Source organism: Dermacentor andersoni, chromosome 4 (genome assembly GCF_023375885.2).
Source record: "Dermacentor andersoni chromosome 4, qqDerAnde1_hic_scaffold, whole genome shotgun sequence".
Lineage (NCBI taxonomy): Eukaryota > Metazoa > Arthropoda > Arachnida > Ixodida > Ixodidae > Dermacentor > Dermacentor andersoni.
Genome location: NC_092817.1, coordinates 159,208,933 through 159,232,733, shown reverse-complemented (window position 1 = coordinate 159,232,733; position 23,801 = coordinate 159,208,933). Strand labels below are relative to the sequence as shown.

The window sequence follows — 23,801 nt, the reverse complement described above, 5'->3', positions numbered from 1 at the left end:
TGGTTATTGCATACTGACCAACTGCACGTATGCCCAATAGTCTAGTATGATAACTTGCCAGTTTTCATTTACTACACTTGCCTGAAGCACCATCAGATGGTTGTCTCCTGCTTTGTATTTGGCATGCAAATTACTTGCCGTCCTTGTAGTAGGGATTGGCTAGGCAGTATTTCTGGAAATCTGGCCTCTAAAAGTTGGATAGCCAGTCATGCTATAAATATCTGCAACATAGCTTAAACAAAACATGGTGCATCTAGAAGTTTTGTTAGTTAGCAGTCACCAGTTTTCTCGGTGCACAAGTTGCTGGCTGCCTATTTGCTTCATGTTGGGTGCATGAACGACCTGGTGTTATTTCAGGAGTGATTGCCCAGGTTGTACATGCTGAAAGCTGTACATTTTTTATTTATTTATTTTATTTGTTTATTATGCCCTCAAGGTACGGTTTACATTGCCGAGGGGATTGACAAGGTAAATACAGAGGCAAATCACAATAGTTGATTATAGAAAAAAAATTATAAGTACAAAGAAGCAAAAACTTTCGAAGAAAGCGTCGAAACTAAATACGTGGAAATCAATAATTAATAAAAAGAACAAGGAAAAATAAAAAAGGAAGGCAACAACATGGCAAAAACAACGCAAAACATGGTATACAAAATAATAAGAATGGTAACTAGGAACTTGTAAGCGTTGCAGAAATACATGGCGTAGCAAAAAAAAAAAAAGAAAGGAAAGAATGAAAGAAAACATATAATATAAAAATACAAGCCATTACTTAAAATTATGGCATAAGAGCAGTTATTATACAGAACAAGCAACCGCAACATTAATTTATAACATGAAACTTTGAAGTGTGGTTTTAAAGCTAATGGTGTCAGTTATGTTTGTAAGTAATGCGGGTAAGTTGTTCCAATCTGCTCGTTTAGAGAAGAAATAAATAGGAAAAGCCGACAGTGTTGCAGTGCGGAATGTTTACCGTTTGGCGGTGGTCAATGCGAGATGAAATGTATGGTGGTGGTTGAACAAGGATAGAACGTAAATATGCGTTGTGGTAGTAGATTTTATGGAAAAGACATATGCGAGATAGTTTTCTGCGGGTTGATAACAGCTGGAGGTGTAGGCGAGCTTTCATGTTAGTGACATGGTGTTTCATGTTAGTGCGTATTCCCAAGCTTGTTCCGTAAGTAGGCTATATCAAGGCAGGAAAATTAAAAAAAAGCTCTGGCATAATAGAGCCATCTGTAGGCATAAAGATTAGATGATGTACAGGAGCTACAAAACATGAGGCAACTCATGCTTGAGACAGCTCGAGGAATAGGTTATAGGCCTGAATATCTTTATTAGGAAAGATCAGAGCACAGACTGCTGATAATGTTAGTGATGCAGAATACGGATGCACGAGCTTCGGATAAAACATGATCTGAATTAAAAAGATTGCGGTTTAAGATTTTCGCTTCAGTCATAAATATGACAATTAATGAACACCTGTGTGTACATGCAGCTCCGGCCACTGTTACAGGCACATTCGATCAATTCGTGCTCATAATGAAACTTGTTTTTTCTTACGTAGGCTTTCAAATTTACACAAAACATTGACCGCATACAAGGGCACATGAAATACTATCTCACACTTCTGAATACTTGATTAGAAAATTGTCTCTTGCAAGGTTTTTGATATATAACACTGCTATCTCAGTGGTCAGTTGTGTTGTGGTCCACTCATACTAAAAGCCGTAGTTACTGCTAAACAGGAGTTATTTATCATTGCGTACTGTTTATGTGGTCAATAGTTTCTCAAGCGCAGTTTTGGCTTTACATCAGATCACGCTGTATTATGTGTATCAGCACTACTGATCCACCAGTATCTGTATGATGTTGAAGTAGATTTGCTTTTACGAAGTAGTGATTGCCCTTTTACTGAATATATATGAATATTTCTTTCAGACGCTGATGTGCAAGAGCTACGAAATGTATAAACGTGTGCCACGTCTTCAAGGGAGCATTGAAGATGTTTCATCGCTAAAAACAAGCTTCCAATAAATGACAAGTTTCAACTCCAAGCAGCTTCGGCTGCATAAAGTTCACTCAGTCGGCTGGTTCTTTCCTGCATGCGATGGCAAACACAAAAAGCATACAAGCTATGGCTAGCTTGAATCTCATTTGTATGTAAACGTTTACTTGTGGTTCCTCCTGGCCATGGCTCACTATCGCTATTGCACAATCGATGCTAGTTGTAATAGGAACTGAAACTTGTGCCGGTGGGGACCTACTGGCAGCAGTTGCAAAGGGGCCAACTGGAACCAGTTGTAAAGGGGACCAAATGGAACCAGTTGCGAAGGGGCCAACTGGAACCAGTTGCAATGGGCACCACCTGGGACCACTTGCAATGGGGACCAACTGAGAATTGTTCCAGAAACCAGTTGAACTGGAACCAGTTGCAAATTTTCACCTGGGACGTATCACACACACACACACACACACACACACACGCACACCACGCAAAATTTGCAAGGGGAAAGTCGGGTGTCGTATTTAAAGAGTAAAACCGGGAAGCCATCGAGATTTGCTGTATGGTTGCCGAAATATGGAATTATTCGGGTAACATCCGGAAACGATTAAATTTATATAGATAAACAGCTGTTGCTTCTATGTTTAATGGGGCCTTGAACCGCCCCTCGGTCTCGGGGAAACCATAGCCACTGAGCAACCACGGCGGGCATTCGCAGTACAAGGTATTGAAGAAGGAACGGGAGCACAGTTGAAGCCGTGTTTCATGGCCAATAACTCCGCCTCTGTTGAACGCATTGAAGTCCTTCTATTGCGGCAACGTCTTCCTGAAATAGCATATTTTCACGTCAAATGCCTTTCTCAACTTCAATAAAAAGTGGTTCAAGGCCCCTTTAATACTAGTGCGCTTTGTATAAAAGCGCCTATGTACCATCTAACTCGGCGATAGAATTTTTTGAGAGATCTGTGAGAATTCCTTTTGAGTCAAAGCGATGCCTCAGGCAGCCAAACGTAACCTTGTTCTTTTTGCCTTTCCAGAGTGTCTTGAGTTTCAATACATATAAAGCGAAGTAATGTTCTTGTCCTTTCAAAAAATTATAGTAAAGCTAGGCACCAAACGGCGTTCCAGTAAAATGTATTGTGTTTAAAAAGAAAAAGTTAAAAAGAAACTGCGTCGGCCGGGAATCGAACCCGGGCCACCCGCGTGGCAGGCGAGTATTCTACCACTGAACCACCGACGCCTATGAACGACTGCTCGAGATGCTTTCCTGGGATAGCGGGGATGTATCTGCCCATTCCCCGATTTCATCTAGGTCACTGAGCTGGCGAGCGCCTGTTGGAGAAAACCTGCTTCCGCGTTGCATGCCGAGGGGCGACACTGCGGAAACAAAGGCTTCTTCGGTCGCCCACAACATAATTTGAAGGATCGTTCAAGAAAAAAAAAAAGAATAGAGCTCTGTTACTGTGTAGCCTGACCACACGTTCAGGACAACGCGCATTATGTATTTTTCCGTCAATGACGAAGGCCTGCAACATTTCCTTTGGTTATGCACGATCAGCAAAACGGCGCTTCATAAAGCCAGGTTTCTTTTGCTTGCCGATTTATATAGAAAGGATGCTCCGAATATAGCACGGGATTTTGGGAAAGTAGTCCCAGTGAGAGAACATCTGTTGTGCGCAATAAAGCCGTGCATCACCATTCACTACCCAAAACCTGCAAGTATAATATCGACTCATATACGTCATTTCCCGAGCACAATTGGACCTTTCTTTATGGAATAGCCCGTTATAATATATAGATTGCACGATTTTCTTAAATTTCCGGTAATAGGTATACGCGTAGTGCGCACCGATGGACGCGCCACTGGTGGCGGCCTTGCGCAGGACACACGGGAGAGGAGCTAGGCGCGCGCCGTAGTTTGTTGTGTCGTTGATAGTGCTTCTCTGTCTTATTCACGTTTTCAGAGCAAAATAGCGAACACCCTACGCATGTGTGGGGTGGCGAAGCTTCAAGGACTGTAGAAGAAAAATTGTTGCAGGTTGGGGGGCTCAAATACCGGCATAAACGTGCTGGGGATACGGTTCTAATCATTCCCCGCAAAGCCTCATCAGCGAGAGCAACGGTAGCAAAAATGGATCGTCGCTTCGGCGGGAAATTTATTGTTCTCATCCTTTCCTTTGTCTCGTCGGTGTTTTTTTGCACTCGATCATAGTTAGACGCATAAGCGACGAAGTTCGCATGCAGTGCAACATGCGGTTTAAAGGTATTTCGCTCATGTTCGGAAAGCCGTTTGCCGCGTATATTGTTTTCCGCTTCTTTACCGCGTTGCGCTAGATAGGCAGCACGACTGCACGAGCGCATTATGTTGTGTGTTAAAGCTACTGAAGTTTGCAAGAACTGAAGTTGTTGGTTTTATGTGGCCCGGTAAATCTTCACAGCAGCTGTCGCGCACTTGATGTTCTTACGTCTATTTTATGCGTGGCTTGGAGCATGTTTAAGTGTTCCTAGTTGCTCAATGCACAACTCTTGTTGATTCTTTTGAGCTGCCAGGTTTTCACCCTGCCTCGTTTGTAAAGCGTATTAATCACGCTGTGTCTTATCGGAATGATAACAAGGAAGTGCTTCTTTAACAGCTTTATTCATTTCGCCCGAGGGCATCTTAGATATTGTTTTCTTTAAATGTGTTTAGAAAATACGTAGCTCAGGGCGAGAATTGCTAACAGTTGCTGCATATGGTATTTTCGTTCCATTTTTCGCTGAAAAGGTCGCGCCGCGTTTGGGAAATCATCACACCTCGATGCTGCCTGAGCAGACTTAACACGCCGAGTGATTTGTTTATTTCATAACGTAGTCCCTTCTTGCATGTGAATTTTGTACTCAACTGAATTATTTCTTATTATGCTTACGATGCAGAGGACTAAACCCGGCCTTGCCGCCAGCGCTCATCTACTCTGACTGGCGCTGCTCTGCCTTTAAATATATCATGTGGAACCTCTCTCTCCAGTAATATAAAAAAAGTACTGAAATGTTAGTCACACTTTAGCTTTGTACGTTTCCGAGCAGCTCCCGTGGGGAGTTTAAAATTGCAAAAACTGCAGCGGGAACGGCAGTTCGTCGGCGTGTGCAGCAGAATTGGATCGGCGTACAGCACTAACACGCGCTTTTGTTAACCCGTGCGCTTGGTGACTTCGTTGACTAGTGTACGCGTTTCCATCAATAAATTCGCAATTACTCTTCTTGAGGCAACTACGACTGCACTTATTCGGCGATGTCACATGTATTCATCGGCAGAAAAATCACAGCGGCATATACAGATATCGCACCGTGCGGGTTTGTTTGATATAAGTCTGCAGCATTCACTAACGACGAGTGCTGATTATTGAGGTACAGAAGCAGCATTACGGCAAGGGTAGAATAAAAAAAAAACGATTGAGAGATCGCATTACTCAATACAATTTATCGGCTAGTTAACATGAGCTCCACTTCATGTAAATGGGGTTCATGGCGTTTGACTGCGGGACGAACCTGACACGTATGTGGATCATGTTGTCCCAAACACCGGTAACATCGTGTTCATACCCGCTCCCACAAAGGTCAGCGTCTTCCCTACAGCTGTCACCGCAGAAGAAGCAGTCTGGCACCCGGACAAAGGAGAAAGCGCAGCCGCGAACCTCAGCCATCCTTGCTGCAAAGGGTTGTCGTCTGCGACTGCTCACGCGCGTGCTGTTGGAAGCGCCTGCTAGGTGGCTATCAGTGGCGCCTCTATAGATGGTGTACGAGGCCTATATACGGTATAATATTTGGCTTAATCAAAAGAGCAGCGCATGCGTGATGTGGAGATGCGAAGTCGGTCTCCTCGTGGGGAAAGTTATCTTCTCGTACAGTTTCAGTTTTCTCTCTTATTAAAGTGAAAAATTCTTTTGCCTTTTTTGGGTTTGATGTGAATGCTAGGGACTGTTGTGTAGGTCGACATATCCGCGCATATAATTCTAGATCTGTATTCAAAGCATATCTGTAAGTACCAGTGATGTGGTTTACAGAAGTCTTGTGTGCTGACCGAATATGCGCACCTCTTTTCTGCATAACAACAACAAAAACGAGGATATTTATGTGAAATCCCAACACACGATGTCAGCTCACAGATGTCTCCAAAGCACGAACACCGATTTGTTAACAGAAAATATGGTTAAATATATTTTGCGGGTTCCTTGATTTACCTTACTTTATTTGACTTGGCTATTCTACATAGTTCACTGGGGTTGTGTCCGTTCTTGGTCGATCTTCCATTATTAGAACGCCCCACTGTGACACGAGTGATACAGAATCCCGAAATGTTGCACGGTACGTGTACAATTATTTGTTTTTTAATTCATTCACTCATTTATTTATTTATTTATTTATTTATTTATTTATTTATTTATTTATTTATTTATTTATTTATTTATTTGGTAACACATTACAGCCCTCAGGGGAGGCAGTGAGTAAGGGGGGCATATTTAAGTGCGTGTCCAAAATACACTGAATGTCTAACATATATCGAAAAGAAAAAAGAATTACCTCATGCGGCTTCACGTGCCAAAACCACGATCTGATTACGAAGCACGCCGTATTGGGGGACTCCGGAATGATCGTGAACACCTGGGCTTCTTTAACGTGCAGCTAAATCAAAGTACACGTGTGTTTTCGCATATAGCCCACATCAATACCGAAAAGAAGAAACAGCAAAAAAAGAAAGGAAAATACAAGATAATTCATAATTGTACGCAACGCTGGACAAGATTAAACCTTTATGACTCATAAATGTTAATAATTGCACTTAATACCTTCCATCTACCAGTGTATTTAAAGAAAGAAAACTCGAACATATCTTGCATCTTTGAAGACGGGAAAAGTGCTTCAAACAGAGAACGAAAAAAAAAAAAAGACCACTAAAGGAACACGGCATATGTAATCAATGCGAAAAAAAAAACAGTGGATTTGCAATGACGACACGTCAGATAACAAACAGCACATCTTCACGCTTTATCAGCAAAAAAAGCGTGAATCGTGTAGGGCGTCGCGGAACGTGTCACACTTCGACTTGCATAGTTGAAATGATTGTGAAGCCTGTGTGACGTGTACCAGGGTCGTTTCTGGCCTGCTAGTGTTGTTCGAGTGCAATAAATGAAATTGTTAAACGGTAATGACACTTGCCTTCGTCACCATCCTTCCTTCGACAAGCACCACACAACGCCTTCACTCACCTACTTCCTGGGTCCACATTCATTTGTCATGACAATGAGCTTTCAATTCGAAGGCAGGGAGTGTGTATGGGTTCGTGTTTGGCACCCATACTTAGCGACATTTTGTTGCCATGCTATGATAGGGGCTTACTCGCTCGCCTACAGCTGACAACCGTAAGAATATTCCGCTTTGTTGGCCACTTTTTAGTATTTTATCCAGTTGGCCCTTGTGACGCGGAGTTAACCTCCAAGACAATTACTGACGCCCTGAGTGAGATAATGAAAGATTTTGCATTAACAACGGAAGAGCACACCTATGACCGTTTAAGGTTTTTAGACACTGAAATTGTTTTTAAACCTCACCACGTTTGCTGGAGCTACTCGCCTCGCTCAAAGAAAGCGCTTCTCCCGTTTTCGTCTGCACATTCTAAACTCGTAAAACGAAGCATCGCTAAGGCATGTTTGCGAGCTTCTCTCAAGCGTTCGTGCGAGCACTCTGTTGAACAGAGCTTTTCAGCACAAGTCAACAGACTAACATCAGTAGGCTACCCGACCAGCGTATTGTGCAGTGCTGCTGGTGGACTTGTAAAAGAGGTATAGAACGCCGGAGAACAAACTATGCAGTCACCGCCTTCGAGATCTATGCTTGCCATCATTCCTTATGTACACCGTGCTTCCCATATCATTAAGAAATTGCGGCCAAGGCAGGAGTGAGAGTGGTGTGCAATGCCCCTAATAAACAGAGCGGATTGTGCCAAATAGTCAACGTGGTGGATACTGTCGCGCGCAAAAGTTGCGATAAGAATCATGTTCGCGGCTTCACTGACTTCACAACGCAGGTCGTCTATAAAATCCGGCTCGATTATAAACGTTGCTATATCGAACAAACTGGGAGGTGCATTAATGATCGCCAGCGCGAGCATGTCGCTTCACTAAAAGTAAATCCGCGCAGTCATCTGGCTGCCCACTGTAACACGTGAGGTTGCTCCCCGAACTTTAAGTACGAAATAATTGGCAGATGTAATGAAAAGCGCGCGGGGGACATCTTTGAAGCATTTTGCATATTCACAAGTGGCGACGCGTGTGTCAGTTCCGCGTCATTCACGCTTTCAACAGAAGAACTGAATTGTCTCCGTGGCTGACGCTTATCCTTCTTTTTCTGTTCTTCATGTCACATTCAATGATGTCTTTATATGCTGCTTCTGCAAATAAAACATTTGGTTGCTAGTCAGCGCTCTGTCCTGTGCTCTTTACTCACTGGTGCTGTGTTGCGCTGTTCCTGTTTTTATTTTAAAGAGTAAAACCGGGGAGCCATCCAGATTTGCTGTATGTGTGCTGAAAATATGGTATTATTCTGGTAACTTTCATAAACGGTTAAATTTATATAGATAAACAGTTGGTTGCTGTCTATGCTTAAAGGGGCCCTGAACCGCCCCTCGGGCTCGGGGAAATTACATAGTCTGCGGGTAGCATACACTGCTGTGAACATCTAAGCCAAGTTTTGCTGTCGTTCGCAGTGCGTGGAGCTCGCAAGCGGATCGCGAAGTCACCTTTCTCTCAAACGCTCTCTTTTCAACAGAAGGACATTTCCTCACTCTCTTCTGGCCGCTATATTTCGTCATCAGACGCTTTGTTTCGTCATCACCTTAGACAGCTGCTATTGGCCGATAGCTGACATCAAGCTGCGGTCGGCTACATGGCGTAGATACCGCGGCCGCCGCGAGGTGCCGCCACGAGTACAATGGCGAAGCGCACTGCCGCTCGCCGAGGACAACGGCGCGCAGCTTATGCTTAGCGCGTCGTAAGCGCCAAACGCGGAAGTCCGGGAGTCTACGTTGCCATCCAAAATGAAATTTGAACAGCGCGCCGCGATGACATCTGGAAGGCACGCCCAACTGCGTCGTAGCCTTCGCAGTACAAGGCACTGAAGAAGGAACGGAAGCACAGTGGAGGCCATGTTTGATGGCCAATAACTCCGCTTCTTTGGAACGCATTGTAGTCCTTTCCTTTTTTTTTTTTTTTGCGGCAACGTCTTTCTCAAATAGCCTATTTTCTCTTGGAATGCCTTTCTTCACTTCGATAAAAAGTGGTCCAGGGCCCCTTCAATACTTGCGTGCTTTGTATAAAGGCGCACATGTACCGTCTAACTCGGCGATACAATTTTTGGAAAGATCTGCGAGAACTCCTATTGAATCAACAAACACGTACCCCACGCAGAACAGACTACATCACTACATGACTGACCTATACAAAACATCATATTGCGAAAATTGCCATAGCACACTAGACGTACATCACTTGCTCTGGCCGTGTGGTCGGACCCACGCAAACAAGGATCAAGACTCCGCCAGGCTACAAGGAGCATTACGCAGCACGGACCTGGCGGAGCAGCTCTGGGCCGTCCAGCGAGCCCACGATGCGGCCAAGGAGTTACAACTCCCGGTCCCAACGTGGGAGTAGCCCGCTCTATGGGACCTTGCGTCCCGTAGCTCGCAGGACCTTTCATTAAAGTTATTCAATCCAATCCAAAAAATGGTGCCTCAGGCAGCCAAAATTAAGCTTGTTCTTTTCACCTTTCCGAAGTGTCTTCAGTTTCAATACACATAAAGCGAAGTAATGCTCTTGTGTTTTAAAAGAATGATGATAATAAAGCTACATCCCGAACCACTCATTGTATTGCCTTAAAAAAAAAAAAAAAAAACTGCGTCGGCCGGGAATCGAACCCGGGCCACCCGCGTGGCAGGCGAGTATTCTACCACTGAACCACCGACGCCTACGCTAGACAGCTCCAGATGACTTCCTGGGATCGCGTGGATACAGCTGCCCATTGCCCGGCTAAAATGTAGGTCACTGAGCCCAGCGATCGCCTGTTCGAGAAAAACCTGCTTCAGCGTTGGACGCATGGCGGCATTGCGGAAACAAAGGCTTCTTCGGTCGCCCACAACGCAATTTGATGGATCGTTCAAAAAAAGAATAGAGCTCCGTTATCGTGTAGCCTGACTACACATTCAAGACAACGCATATTATGTATTTTTTCGTCTACAACGAAGGCCTGCAAAATTTCCTTTGCCGTGCAGTAATGCACGGCAAAGGTAAAGGTAATGCACGGCAAAGGTAGTGTGTAGTGAATCGTAACGCAATAATGCAATGCGTTACGATTCACTACACAAAACCTGAAAGTATAATATCGACTCATGCGTTATTTCCCGAGCGCAATTAGATCTTTTTTTGTGGAATATCCCCCTATAATAAATTGACTGCACGATGTTTTTAAATTTCTGGTAATAGGTATATACGGTATAATATTTCGCTTAATCGGAAGAGCAGCGCAAGCGTGATGTGGCGATGCTTGTGCTCTTGCGCAAGTTATGTTCTCGTGAAATCTGTTTTCTTGCTTATTAAAGCGAAGTATCTTTTTTTGCGTTTTTCGAGTTCGATGTGACTGCTGAGGGTTATAGGGTAGGTCGACATACCGGCGCATATATTTGTAGGTGCAAAGCCTATATGAAAGTACCAGCGAAATGGTTTACATATGTCTTGTGTGCTGACCAAGTATACGCACCTCTGTTCCGCCTAACAACAACACACAAAAGGATAACTTTTTATATAAAATCTCAACACACAATGTCGGCTCACAGCTATCTCCAAACCACGCACACCGATTTGTTAACAGAAAATATGGTTAAATATAGTTCGTGGGTTTCTTGATTTACTTCATTTTCTTTGACTTAGCTATTCTATATATTTCGCTGGGGTTGTGTCCGTTCTTGGTCGATCTTCCATTATTAGAACGTCCCATTGTGACACGAGTAATACAGAATCCCGAAATGTTGCCCGATACGTGTCGCACAATTATTTGTTTATTCATTAAGGCATCACTAAATTATTTATTTTTATTTATTTATTTATTAACACCTTACAGCCCTCTGCGGAGGCATTGAGTAAGGGGGGCAATATATAAGTGTGCATCTAATATACACTGAATGTCAAAGATATCTCGAAAATAAAATAACTTATGGGGTTGTACGTGCCAAAACCACGAAGTGATTTGGAGACACGCCTTAGTGGGGGATTCCGGAATTATCTTGACAACCTGGGGTTCTTTAACGTGCACCTAAATCAAAGTACATGTGTGTTCTCGCATTTCGCCGCCATCAGTATCGAAAAGAAGAAACAGAAGAAAAAATACAAGAGAATTCATAAATATACGCAACGCTGGACAAGATTAAACCTATATAACCGACAAATGTTGATAACTACACTAAATACCTCCTACCTACCCGCGTACTTAAAGAAAGAAAGCTAGGACATAATACAATATAGAGGTTGCATCACTGAATAGGGGAAAAGTAGCTGAAACGGAGAACGAAAAATAGACATTAAAGGAACACGGCAGATGTAATCAATGGGAAAATAGAAAACTCAATGGATTTGCAATAACGACACGTGCGACAACGAACAGGCACATCTTCACGCTTTATCGGCAAACTAAAGCGTGAATGGTGTAGGGCGTCGCGGAATGTGTCACACTTCGACTTGCATGCGATGGTGTCCAGGAGAGAATTGCACAACTGGACAGCACGCGGAATTGCAGAGTAATCGAATGCACGAGTTCATGCGTAAATGATTGAAATGATTGAAACTGAAATCATTGCGAATCCTTTGGACGTGGAGTGGGGTCGTTTCAGGCCCGCTACTGTTGTTCGAGCGAAATAAATGAAATCGTTAAACAGTGATAATCACCTGCCATCGCCACCATCCTTCCCTCAACAAGAATCATGCACCGCCTTCGTCCTTGTGACAAGATACAATGGATGCTAAGTGACAAAAGGGGCGTACCGTTTTAAGAAAAATTCAACAAAAAGCAGCCGCCACTTGCGAATGCCATACGGGACCGGAGGCAGCATTCGACGCAGCGCAGGCATTTTTTTCTTTACTTTTCGGACCAATGAAGAATGACGAAAGAGGGAGCAAGGCGGGGACAGGGATAAAAAGCCGGAGATAGAAACCATGCTGCCTCCGGTTCCTCGCAGTCAGCGACAGCCTGTTCAGTCGATCTCTGAGCGGGAAGCAGCCTTTGCTAATATCGTTCAAGTTACATTTGAGGGCACTAAAAGCGCGGCGCGTTAGCGGGCAGTCACGTGGTATCTTTTTTCTTAATTTCTCGGAATTTAAAATCGGCTAGGAAAAAATTAAATAGGGCGGTTATCTTAGGATAGATGAAATAATCCGATGTTTCTGACCAATCGCTACAACTTTTGTATTGAAGATCTTTCGCGAGAGGTAATATTTAAAAAGTTAATTAAGGAATGTTTGTTAAGAAATATTATCGCGTGCTCCATACGGCTCAGAACAATACTGCAGCAAGTCGACACGCGTAGCTCCTACGTTCCTTTCTTTAATACTTGGGCCAAATTAGCTGAATACCACACACACACACACACACACACACACACACACACACACACACACACACACACACACACACACACACACACACACACACACACACACACACACACACACACACACACACACACACACACACACACACACACACACACACACACACACACACACACACACACACGCACACACACACGCACACGCACACACTCACGCACACGCACGCACGCACGCGCACACACACACACACACATATCACGCAAAATTTGGAAGGGGAAAGTCGGGTGTCGTACTTAAAGAGTAAAACCGGAGAGACATCGGGATTTGCTGTATAGTTGCCGAAAGTTTGGAATTAGCTGGTAACATTCACAATTACATAGATGAGCAGTTGTTGCTGTCTATGCTTAAAGGGACCCTGAACCTGCCCTTGTGCTGGTGAAATTACATAGTCCGCGGGTAGCATACGCTGCTGCAAACATCTCAGCCAAGTTTTGCTGTCGTCCTCGATGCGTGGAGCTCCCACGCACGCGTGGAGCTCTCAAGCGAATGGTTTTATGAGCTACTAATGGACAATTTTCTGTGAATCCTTTATAATTCAGTGGCCCTTCTATTGATAGCTCCAAATCTCTTGGATATGCTTTAAGGCGCTGGTCTTCTGTGACTTTCCAGCGTGCTTTGGTGGGCTTTCTCGCAATGTTCTTTCGAGGTTGAATGTATTTTAAGCTTATTGCAATTCTATTATGGTCGCTTCCACAGTTGTTATACTTATCTTCAGCTATGTATATAGATTACATCTGCGTGTGTTGCCGCGTAGTCCCGTCAATGTACAGAACATAGTCAATAGCAGACTTGCTTGAACTTCGCGACCATGTGTATGTTCCGTTGCAAGTGGGCTCCAGGTTGGCTATGTGTAGGTTGCACTGTTTAACCTGTTTGCGTAGGCCAGCTGGATTTTTTTTGTAGCCATCTAGCTCTGTTATATGGCAGTTGAAGTCTCCTATGAGGAGGACTGGCTTATTCTTTTAGGTTCGTTCTATATATTTTTTGATGCAGTCATAGATGTTTTCATTCCATGTTTGTTGTTCTGAGCTGGTATACGACACATGTATACATGTATGTATACGACACATATATTGTCTGGGCATTTGAGTGGGCTCCGGCACTCCGGCATATATAGAGTGGGCTCCGGCCCTTACCCTAGCGCCGGCGTGGCAGAAGTCCATCGCGCGGTCCGTTGAACCACGCAGCCTTCAATAATGGAAGTGGTCGTAGAGGGCGAGAAGATTACCGAAGACGAGTATCACAGTGGGAGCTGGACAAAGTTGGAGGCGTAGTGCTGGTGCGCACGCCAATCTCCCGGAATCGAGACGGAAACGACACAGACCGCTACCGCTACGGGCTCTGTGCACTCTGAGAGGGGGAGACCTCGGTTCCGCGCCAGGCCGCCACCACTCCCTAAACGTTAGCCGCTGCCGAAACTTCCGCCCGAAGATTACAGAATCATACTCCGACCGCATACAGCAGTCAGTCTGCTGAGCTACGGTGCGACAGAACTATTTAAAGCAGTCTGCGCCGCGACGCAAGTGAATCTCACCGAAGTCGTCACCGAGGATCAGCTCCGGGTGCACCCTACCAACAATACGGCGCTGATTAGCAGCCCTTATCGTGATAGGGCCGACGGATACATCAGATTGCAAGTCATCAAAATCGGGCAGCAAGAAATACCAAGTTTTTGCCTACGCTCCGGCGCCTGAGAACTCTACCAAAGGGATACTGTACCACGCGTGTTCTGACGAAGATGAGGCAGCCATCTTTGACGAACAAAGAGCCAGAAATAAGGGCGTCCAAATCGCCGGAGCCAGGCGACTGGGGAAATACAAACACATTGTGGCGATATTTGCCGGGGCCGTTAGCCCGGACTACGTAAGGTACTGGGGAGCCACGTACGTTGTTTGCCCTTTCCGGGACGGAGTCGAAGCCTGTTTTAACTGTCGGTAAGTAGGCCATCGAACAGACTTGTGTCCCCAAGAACAAAAGACAAAATACAAGAGATGTGGTGATGAGACAAATGCCACACCGGAGTGGGGCACCAAGCCCGCATGCATAGCTCGGTGCATAGTGTGTAAGGGTGGCCACCACACCGGTGGTATGAACTGTAGGTTTAAATACTATTCCCAAGTACAACAGCTTAGCAGCAACGACAAGCAACAACAGCACAGTCCACGACAAGCCAGTGACCAGGAGCGCACGGCTCGCATCACCTCAGCGCCCCTGTCCAGCCAGCAGAACACGGGTTACAGGGACGCGGTACGAGGCATAAGATGGCCCAAGGTGACGCAAGACCGACAGCAAGACGCGATCCCGGGTCAGCAAGCCCCTTCGAGCTCCCGAGATCAGACTTCCAGCAGAGGGACGGCCGCAGCACGCGGTCGCTCCTCCAGCCACGGCTGCGGGACAAACCGATCGACATCGCTGGCCAGGGTCCAGAACAGACAAACACAGCGATTGGCCCGGCAGTCCCCTGCTGCCAGCACAGACCGGGGGAGAAAGTCTGGCGGAGAAGTCAACGGAACGGTGAGAGGGCTAGCCGCAGATGTAAAGGCGCTCAGAAAACAGCTAGCAGCCGCTAACAACAAAATCCGAGCGCTAGAAAATCCCACGCCCACCCTGGTAACAGCTAAGGCAGCTACAGCTAGAGAAACTGCCGCATCCGTACACAGGAATGCAGAGGCGAGCATGGAGGTGGATAAGGCACGTAATGCTAAGAGGAAACTAACGGAAGATATAGACTCCACTGCACAACCCACGAACAGCCTCGAACAAAGAGTCGAAGCAGTCGGACAAACAATGACAAGCCTAGCAAAAAGAATAGAAGAAAGGTTCAACACACTGCAGCGTGTAATGCAAGAAACACTCAAAGCCTTCCATCGCATGCTTAAAACAAAATTCATCAGCATGCTACCCACCTTAGGCAGCAACACAGAGGCTCCACAATCCTCTCTCCCACCATTGAACATGGCTGCGAGTCACGCAGGACGACCTCACGACGGGCACGGCATCCCCACAGATGCGCCCGACGCCAGGTCCATGGTATTCCGCATAGGGGATGGCGGAACAAGTTAGGATATTACAGTGGAACTGCAGGTCGTTTGCTAAAAAGAGGGCAGCGCTGCAGTTCGCAATGGTGGACCTCGACCCCAATGTCGATGTCATCGCGCTACAGGAAACAAGATCGGCAATCAAAATAACGGGCTATACCTGTTTTAATGAGCTCTCTACAAGCGAGAAATCGAGTTCAAGAACAGCCTTTGCTCTGCATCGAAACATCACCACAATGCAAATCGACTTAGAAATCGAAAATCTGCACTACAGCTTTGTGCAGCTAATGCCCAAAAACAGGAAGCATAAATGCCTCGATATACTAAACATATATAGCCCGCCAAAGTGCAATACTATTCCCTTCCCCACAATCATGATAAAAGCGAGGAAAGAGGCGGCACAAGCCCAACTCGTCGTCCTGGGAGACTTTAGTGCAAGCCATACCTTGTGGGGCTACCGCGAAATACTAAGGAGGGAGTGTCGATAGCAAATGGGGCCAACAACCACGATTTGACCCTGCTCACAGATGTCACGTAGCCGACACGTATTGGCAACAGCGTGTCACGAAACACCACTCCCGAACTGACCTTCGTCCGGCAAGTGGAGGGCGTGACGTGGTCCAATACAGGCCTCAATTGGGGCAGTGATCATTATGTCCTGGACATTAGAATACCTGCTGCGGGGTATAATAAAAAGAAGAAACTGCTCGTCAAACACACCAAGTGGGACCGATTTAGATTTAAACGCAACCGTCAGGCAGCAACGAAGATTAAAGACCTAAACGAGTGGACGGCGCAGCTCCTCCAAGATGCAGAAGAAGCCACGATGGAGGTGCCCACCGAGGAAGATGGCCCCAGGCCCGACACTAAGCTGATTAGCCTCTGGGAAGAGCAACAGACTCTCCATGCAGAATGGAAAGCACAAACATAACTGCACACTTAAACTAGCAGTGGACCAGGCTGAGGCGGATGTACTGGAGTATCCACGCGAGCTAAATTCGGCTCAATGGATGCAGCTGTGCAACAGGCTAAATGGCCAGCTCGGCTCGAAGAACCCCTGGTTCGTGTTTGGACATTTGCTCGATCCCGATAGCAGCAGAGGGGCAACGGCCAAGAAGGTCAATCGGCTCCTTTGGGTGCATCCGGCCTCGGAGCAAGATATCATACAAGAGCTCACCGGCCGCTATTTTAATACAGACACAAATGAGCTGGCGTACGCAGAGTACACTAGCGAAGCGAATGAGAGCATAGATGCCGACATAACCAAGGCTGAGGTAAAAGATGCGCTCGTCGATCTAAAAAACAACCTCGGCGGCGGGGCCGGACGGCATAAGAAATAAAATGCTGCGGAATCTCGATGACCGGACAATTATAAGCCTAACCAGCCTCTTCAATCAGGTTTGGCGCACCGGAAAACTACCAGAGCCATGGAAGGAGGCAGCCGTAGTCTTTATTCCAAAACCTGGAAAAACGCTGCAACTGGAGAATCTCCACCATGTCTCACGTCATGTCTGTGCAAAGCACTAGAGCACGTGGTTTTTAACACGCCTCGCCGAGCATCTAGAAGAACACCAATTATTCCCACCCACCCTCTTTGGCTTTCGGCCAGCTGTGTCCACACAATACATCATGTGGATGCTCAAAAGGGGTGTTGTGGATGCCGGAATCTCGGGGGCAGTGCGCACGATCCTAGGGCTCGATGTCCACAAGGCGTTCGATAACGTCGGACACGAGGCCATACTCAGAAACCTATCGCAAATGAATGTTGGGGCACGGGCGTAAAGATACATCATTGCCTTTCTTCGCGACCGGACAGCCACCTTCAAGATTGGAGATATCAACAGCCCTCAGATCAATCTCGGCGCTAGGGGTACACCCCAGGGTGCAGTGCTATCTCGTTTTCTTTTCAACTGTGCTATGAGGAACCAACCCAAGGAACTTAACAAGATCCCGCTCATCCGCCATGCCGTCTATGCGGATGTCGTTACCATTTGGACGAGGCATGGCAATGCCAGGGCCGTCAAACAGGCATTGCAAACAGCAGCCGACACGGTACAAGCCTACGTGGCCGGCAACGGCCTCAAATGCTCCTGTACCAAGTCAGAGCTGTTTATTGCCAGCAAAACAACGCAGGCAATCAAAACTACGCTGCAAATAGTAGTCAATAAAGAGGTAGTACCCCAGGTCGCCACCATCAGAGTGTTGGGGCTCTTCCTAGAGGAAAAGAACTCGTGCAACGAAAATATGAAGAGACTGGCGAGCACCTCTCGCCAGATAATCGGGCTACTGCGAAATATTACTGGCCGCAAGTTTGGACTCCAAGAGAAAGAGGCATGCAGGCTAATCCAGGCTTACTTCGTCTGCAGGATAGCATACACATGTCCTTTCCTTCAACTACGAAAGATCGACATCGCAAAGATCGACGCTTTACTGCGCTCAGTCTACAGAGTAGCCGCCGGACTTCCTACATGGGCAAGAAACGAAAGACTGATGCACTTAGGGCTTCATAACACCGTCACTGAAATCGTGGAAGCGCAGAGAGCGGCACAGTGGTGGAGGGTGTCATGCACACAGCAAAGGCATGAGATCCTACAACTCCTGGATCTGCCCCCCCCCCCCCCCCCCCAACACACAGGAACCACCAAGAGTGTGAAAATTCCGAGAGACATTCGGAACCAACTGGGTATTCCACCACTCCCGAAGAGCATGGGAGAACACAACCAGGGACGCCGACGCGCCAGCGCAATTCCTTAAGAAGACTCTAGCAGACAAACCGGCCGCATATGTGGACGCCTCGCCTGTGGGGAACGGCTCATATGCGATAGCGGCTGTGGTCGGCTCGGGGCGGATCCTCCGAACCGAGGAAATCGCAGCAGAGTCTATCCTAGAAGCGGAAGAGGCCGCCATTGCCAGTGCAACAGCAGTCGCAGGGACACTCTTCATAGTGTCGGACTCAATGTCAGCGATGAAAAGCTTCAGATCGGGCCAAGTAAGCCAAACCGCGGCAGAAAAACTACAGAGGCCGGAGATAAGCATCAGGCTTCTCTGGGTCCCTAGTCACGAGGGAAACACCGGTTACGAAGCTGCCCACCTCAGCCCCCGCGCAACTACTAACCGGGCCAAAGGGCAGCCTCCTCAGGAAAACCCTGAAACCCTTTCACTAAGTTACGGAGATCGCCTCTGTCGGCAAAGTGAGGAACGACAGATTTACCCACCTCCATGCGGCGGCCTAAACAGACAACAGGCCGTGACCCTGCGCCGAGCTCGAACGCACAGTGTGCTCAGCCCCAGGAGACTAGCGGCCATCCTGAAGGATGACAGCATCTCAACATGTACGTTTTGCGGCTTAGCACAGGCTGGACAGGATCACATTCTATGGGGATGCGACCGCCACCCACCCCCAAAAGAGCTCCTGCGGCTAGCCCCCTCACCTGAGGAATGGGAGAAAGCGTTGAGAAGTGTCGACCACGAATCACAGTCCAGGCTGGCGGAATGGCCGGCGACAGCTGCGGCCCCCTGGGCCCCGGCCTAGCCTCGCCCCATGACCTGGCTACCCCTTCCCCTTCCCCTACTATTGAATAAGGTTGTTTCGTCCTCCTCCTGCCGATCGCCGAGGACAACCGCGTGTGCCTTACGTTTAGCGCGTCGTAACCATCAAAGGCGGAAGTCCTCGCGTCTACGTTAGCATCCAAAATGAAATTTGAACTGCGCGCTACGGTGACGTTTAGAAGGCGGAGCGTTGTGGGCACGCCACACTGCGTCATAGCCTTCGCAGTACAAGGCATTGAAGAAGGAACGGGAGCACTGTGGAGGCCGTGTTTGATGGCCAATAACACCGCTTCTGTTGAACGAGTCGAAGTACTTTTTTTTTTCGCGGCGACGTCTTTCTGAAATAGACTATTTTCACTTCAAATGCCTTTCTCCACTTCGATAAAAAGTGGTTCAAGACCCCTTTAATACTAGTGCGTTTTGTATAAAAGCGCCTATGTACCGTCTAACTCGGCGATATAATTTTAGGAAAGATCTGTGAGAATTCCCTTCGTATCAAAGTGGTGCCTCACGCAGTCAAAATTAAGCTTGTTCTTTTTACCTTTCCGGAGTGTCTTCAGTTTCAATACATATAAAGCGAAGTAGTGTTCTTGTAGTTTAAAAGGATAATATAATAAAGCTCGACCCCAAACCGCTCGTTCCAGTAAGGTGCCTTGTGTTTAAAAAGGAAAATAAAAAGACACTGCGTCGGCCGGGAATCGAACCCGGGCCACCCGCGTGGCAGGCGAGTATTCTACCACTGAACCACCGACGCCTATGAACAACTACTTCAGATGCTTTCCTGGGATAGCGCGTATACAGCTGCCCATTGCCCGGCTGAATGTAGGTCACTGAGCCCAGCGATCGCCTGTTCGAGAAAAACCTGCTTCAGCGTTGGCCGCGTGGCGACACTGCGGGAACAAAGGCTTGCTCGGTCACCCGCAACGCAGTTTCATGGATCGTTCAGTAGAAGCATAGTACTCTGTTATCGTGCAGCCTGACCACACATTCAAGAGAGCGGATATTATGTATTTTTTCGTCTACGACGAAGGCTTGCAACATTTCCTTTGGCTTGACGCACGACCAGCAATACGGCGCTTCATAAAGCCAGGTTTTCTTTGCTTGCCGCTTTGTGTCAAAAGAATGCTCCGACTACACCACGAGATTTTGGCAAAGTAACGCCAGTGAGAGAACATCTGCTATACATCGTTACATGTTATGCATCGCGATTCACTACACAATACCTGCAAGTATAATATCGACTCATACGTTATTTCCCGAGCACAATTTGACCTTTATTTTTTTATGGAATACCCCCCTATAATAAATCGACTGCGCGATGTTCTTAACTTTCTGGTAATAGGTAAATACGGTACAATATTTGGCTCAATCGGAAGAGCAGCGCATGCGTGATGTGGAGATTCGTGTTCGGTCCTCTAGTGCGGCAACTTATCTTCTTCTGCAATTTCAGTTTTCTTTCTTGTGAAAGCGAAGCATTTTTTGCCTTTTTCGTGTTTGATGTGGCTGCTGAGGGCTATAGGGTAGGTCGACATACCGGCGCATATATTTGTACATGCAAGACGTATACGAAAGTACCAGCGAAGTAGTTTACATAACTCTTATGCGCTGACCAAGTGCAAGGACCTCTGTTCTGCGTAGCAACAACAAGAGAAAAAAAGATATCTTTTTATATAAAATCCCAACACACAATGTCGATTCACAGATGTCTCGAAAGCACGTACACCGATTTGTTAGCACAAGACATGGTTAAATATATTTCGCGGGTTCCTTGATTTACTTTTTTTTTTTTACTTAGCTATTCTACATATTTCACTGGGGGTGTGTCCGTTCTTGGTCGATCCTCCATTATTAGAACGTGCCACCGTGACGCGAATGGTACAGAATCCCGAAATGTTGCGTGATACGTGTCGAACATTATTTGTTTATTCATTCACACATTATTTATTTTTTGTTTAATTAGTTTATTCATTACCACCTTACAGCACTCTGCGGAGGCATTGAGTAAGGGGGGCAATATTTAAGTGCGCATCTAATATACAGTGAATGTCTAAGATATATCGACAAAAAACAATAACTTATGCGGTTGTTCGTGCCAAAACAACGATCTGATTACGAGGCACGCCGTAGTGGGGGACTGTGCAGAATGATCTTGACCACCTGGCGTTTTTTAACGTGCACCTAAATCAAAGTACACGTGTGTTTCCGCATTTTGTAGCTATCAATATCGAGAAGAATAAACAGCAAAATATAAGAGAATTCACAAATATACGCAACGCTGGACAGGATTAAACCTTTATAACCGACAAATGTTGGTAATTACACTTAATACCTTCTATATACATCTGTACTTAAAGAAAGAAAACTAGGACATAATACAATATAGAGGTTGCATCTTTAAAGAGGGAAAAAGTACTTCATACAGAGAACAAAAAACAAACAATAAAAGAACATGGCATATGTAATAAATGAGGAATATAAATACTCACTGGATTTGCAATAACGACACGTGAGACAACGAAAGCACATCTTCACGCTTTATCGGCAAACTAAAGCGTGAATGGTGTAGGGCGTCGCGGAATGTGTCACACTTCGACTTGCATGCGATGCTGTGCGGGAGAGAATTCCACAACTGGACAGCACGTGGAATTCCAGAGTAATGGAATGCACGAGTTTATCCGTAAATGCGGACCTAGCTGAAATGCTTGCGAAGCTGTTGTGACGTGAGCGGGGTCGTTTCAAGCCTGCTAGTGTTGTTCGAGTGGAATAAATGAAATTGTTAAACGGTAATGATCACGTGCCATCGTCACCATCCTTCCCTCGACAAGCATCATACACTACCTTCGCTCACCTACTACCTAAAATCCACATTCATTTGTCATGACAATGAGCTTTCAATTCAAAGGCAGGGAGTGTGTATGGGTTCATGTTTGGCACCCATACTTAGCGACATCTTGTTGGCGTGCTATGACAGGGGCTTACTAATGAAGGATTTTGCATTAACAACGGAAGAGCCCACCAAGGACCGTTTAAGGTTTTTAGACACTGAAATTGTTTTTAAACCTCATCACGTTTGCTGGAGCTACTCGCCTCGCTCAAAAAGAGGGCTTCTCCCGTTTTCGTCTGCACATTCTAAACTCGTAAAACGAGGCATCGCTAAGGCATGTTTGCTAGCTTCTCTCAAGCGTTCGTGCGAGCACTCCGTCGAACAGAGCTTTTCAGCACAAGTCAACAGACTAACATCAGTAGGCTACCCGACCAGCGTATAGTGCAGTGCTGCTGGTGGCCTTGTAAAAGAGGTAGAAAACGCCGGAAAACAAACTATGCAGTCACCGCCTTCGATATCTATGCTTGCCGTCATTCCTTATGTACACCGTGTTTCCCATAACATTAAGAAATTAAGGCCAAGGCAGGAGTGAGAGTGGTGTGCAATGCCCCTAATAAACAGAGCGGATTGTGCCAAATAGTCAATATGGTGGATACTGTCGCACGCAAAAGTTTCTATAAGAATCATTTTGGCGCCTTCATTGACTGCACAACGCAGGTCGTCTATAAAATCCCGCTCGATTGTAAACGTTGCTATATCGGGCAAACTGGGAGGTGCATTAATGATCGCCTGCGCGAGCATGCCGCTTCACTAAAAGTAAATCCGCGCAGTCATCTGGCTGCCCACTGTAACACGTGAGGTTGCTCCCCGAACTTAGTAGGGAATAATTGGCATGTATAGTGAAAAGCGCGCGCGGGAAATCTTTGAAGCATTTTGCATATTCACAAGTGGCGACGCGTGCGTCAGTTCTGCGTCATTCACGCTATCAACCACATAACTTGATTAATATCAGTGGCTGACGCTTGTCCTTTTTGTGTTCTTTATGACAGATTCAATGATGTATTTATATGCTGCTTCTGCAAATAAAGCATTTGGTTGCTAGTCCGCGCTTTGTCCTGTGTTCTTTACTGACTGCTGCTGTGTTGCGTTGTTCCTGTTTTTATTTTAAAGAGTAAAACCGGGGAGCCATCGGGATTTGCTGTATGCATGTTGCCGAAAATATGGAATTATTCTGGTCGCTTTCACAAACGATTAAAATTATATAGACAAACAGTTGGTTGCTGTCTATGCTTAAAGGGGCGCTGAACCACCCCTTGGGCTTGGGGAAATTACATAGTCTGCGGATAGGATACGCTGCTGTGCACATCTCAGCCAAGTTTTCCTGTCGTACGCGGTGCGTGGAGCGCGCAAGGGGATCGCGAAGTCACCTTTCCCTCAAAAGCTCTCTTTTCAACGGAAGGATCTCTCCTCAGTCCCTTCTGGCCACTATATTTCGTCATCAGACGCTTTGTTTCGTCATTTACTTAGACGGCTGCTATTGGCTGATAGCTGACAAGCAGCGGTCGGCTACATGAGGTAACCGCGACCGCCGCGAGGTGCCGCCACGAGTCCACTGGCGAAGCGCACTGCCGCTCGCCGAGGACAATGGCGCGTGGCTTATGCTTAGCGCGTCGTAAGCGCCAAACGCGGAAGTCCTG

At 46.4% G+C, this 23,801-nt stretch overlaps 1 protein-coding gene, 1 long non-coding RNA gene and 3 other non-coding genes across 5 annotated transcripts in view; 1 reads left to right on the top strand and 4 right to left on the bottom strand.

Moving 5' to 3' along the window:
- LOC140217162 (uncharacterized) overlaps positions 1-2,081 on the top strand; it is a 99,055-nt gene extending 96,974 nt beyond the window's left edge. Inside the window, exon 2 of the long non-coding RNA XR_011893671.1 lies at positions 1,942-2,081. This is a non-coding gene — a long non-coding RNA (uncharacterized lncRNA). The remainder of the gene's footprint in view (positions 1-1,941) is intronic.
- Positions 1-23,801, bottom strand: part of LOC126537978 (uncharacterized) — a 91,225-nt gene that overhangs the window by 55,506 nt on the left and 11,918 nt on the right. The gene's annotated exons all lie outside the window — the stretch shown is intronic.
- On the bottom strand, positions 3,175-3,245 carry TRNAG-GCC (transfer RNA glycine (anticodon GCC)). The gene has a single exon. It is a non-coding gene; the product is annotated as a tRNA-Gly (tRNA).
- Positions 9,930-10,000, bottom strand: TRNAG-GCC (transfer RNA glycine (anticodon GCC)). Its single transcript has one exon. It is a non-coding gene; the product is annotated as a tRNA-Gly (tRNA).
- On the bottom strand, positions 19,964-20,034 carry TRNAG-GCC (transfer RNA glycine (anticodon GCC)). Its single transcript has one exon. It is a non-coding gene; the product is annotated as a tRNA-Gly (tRNA).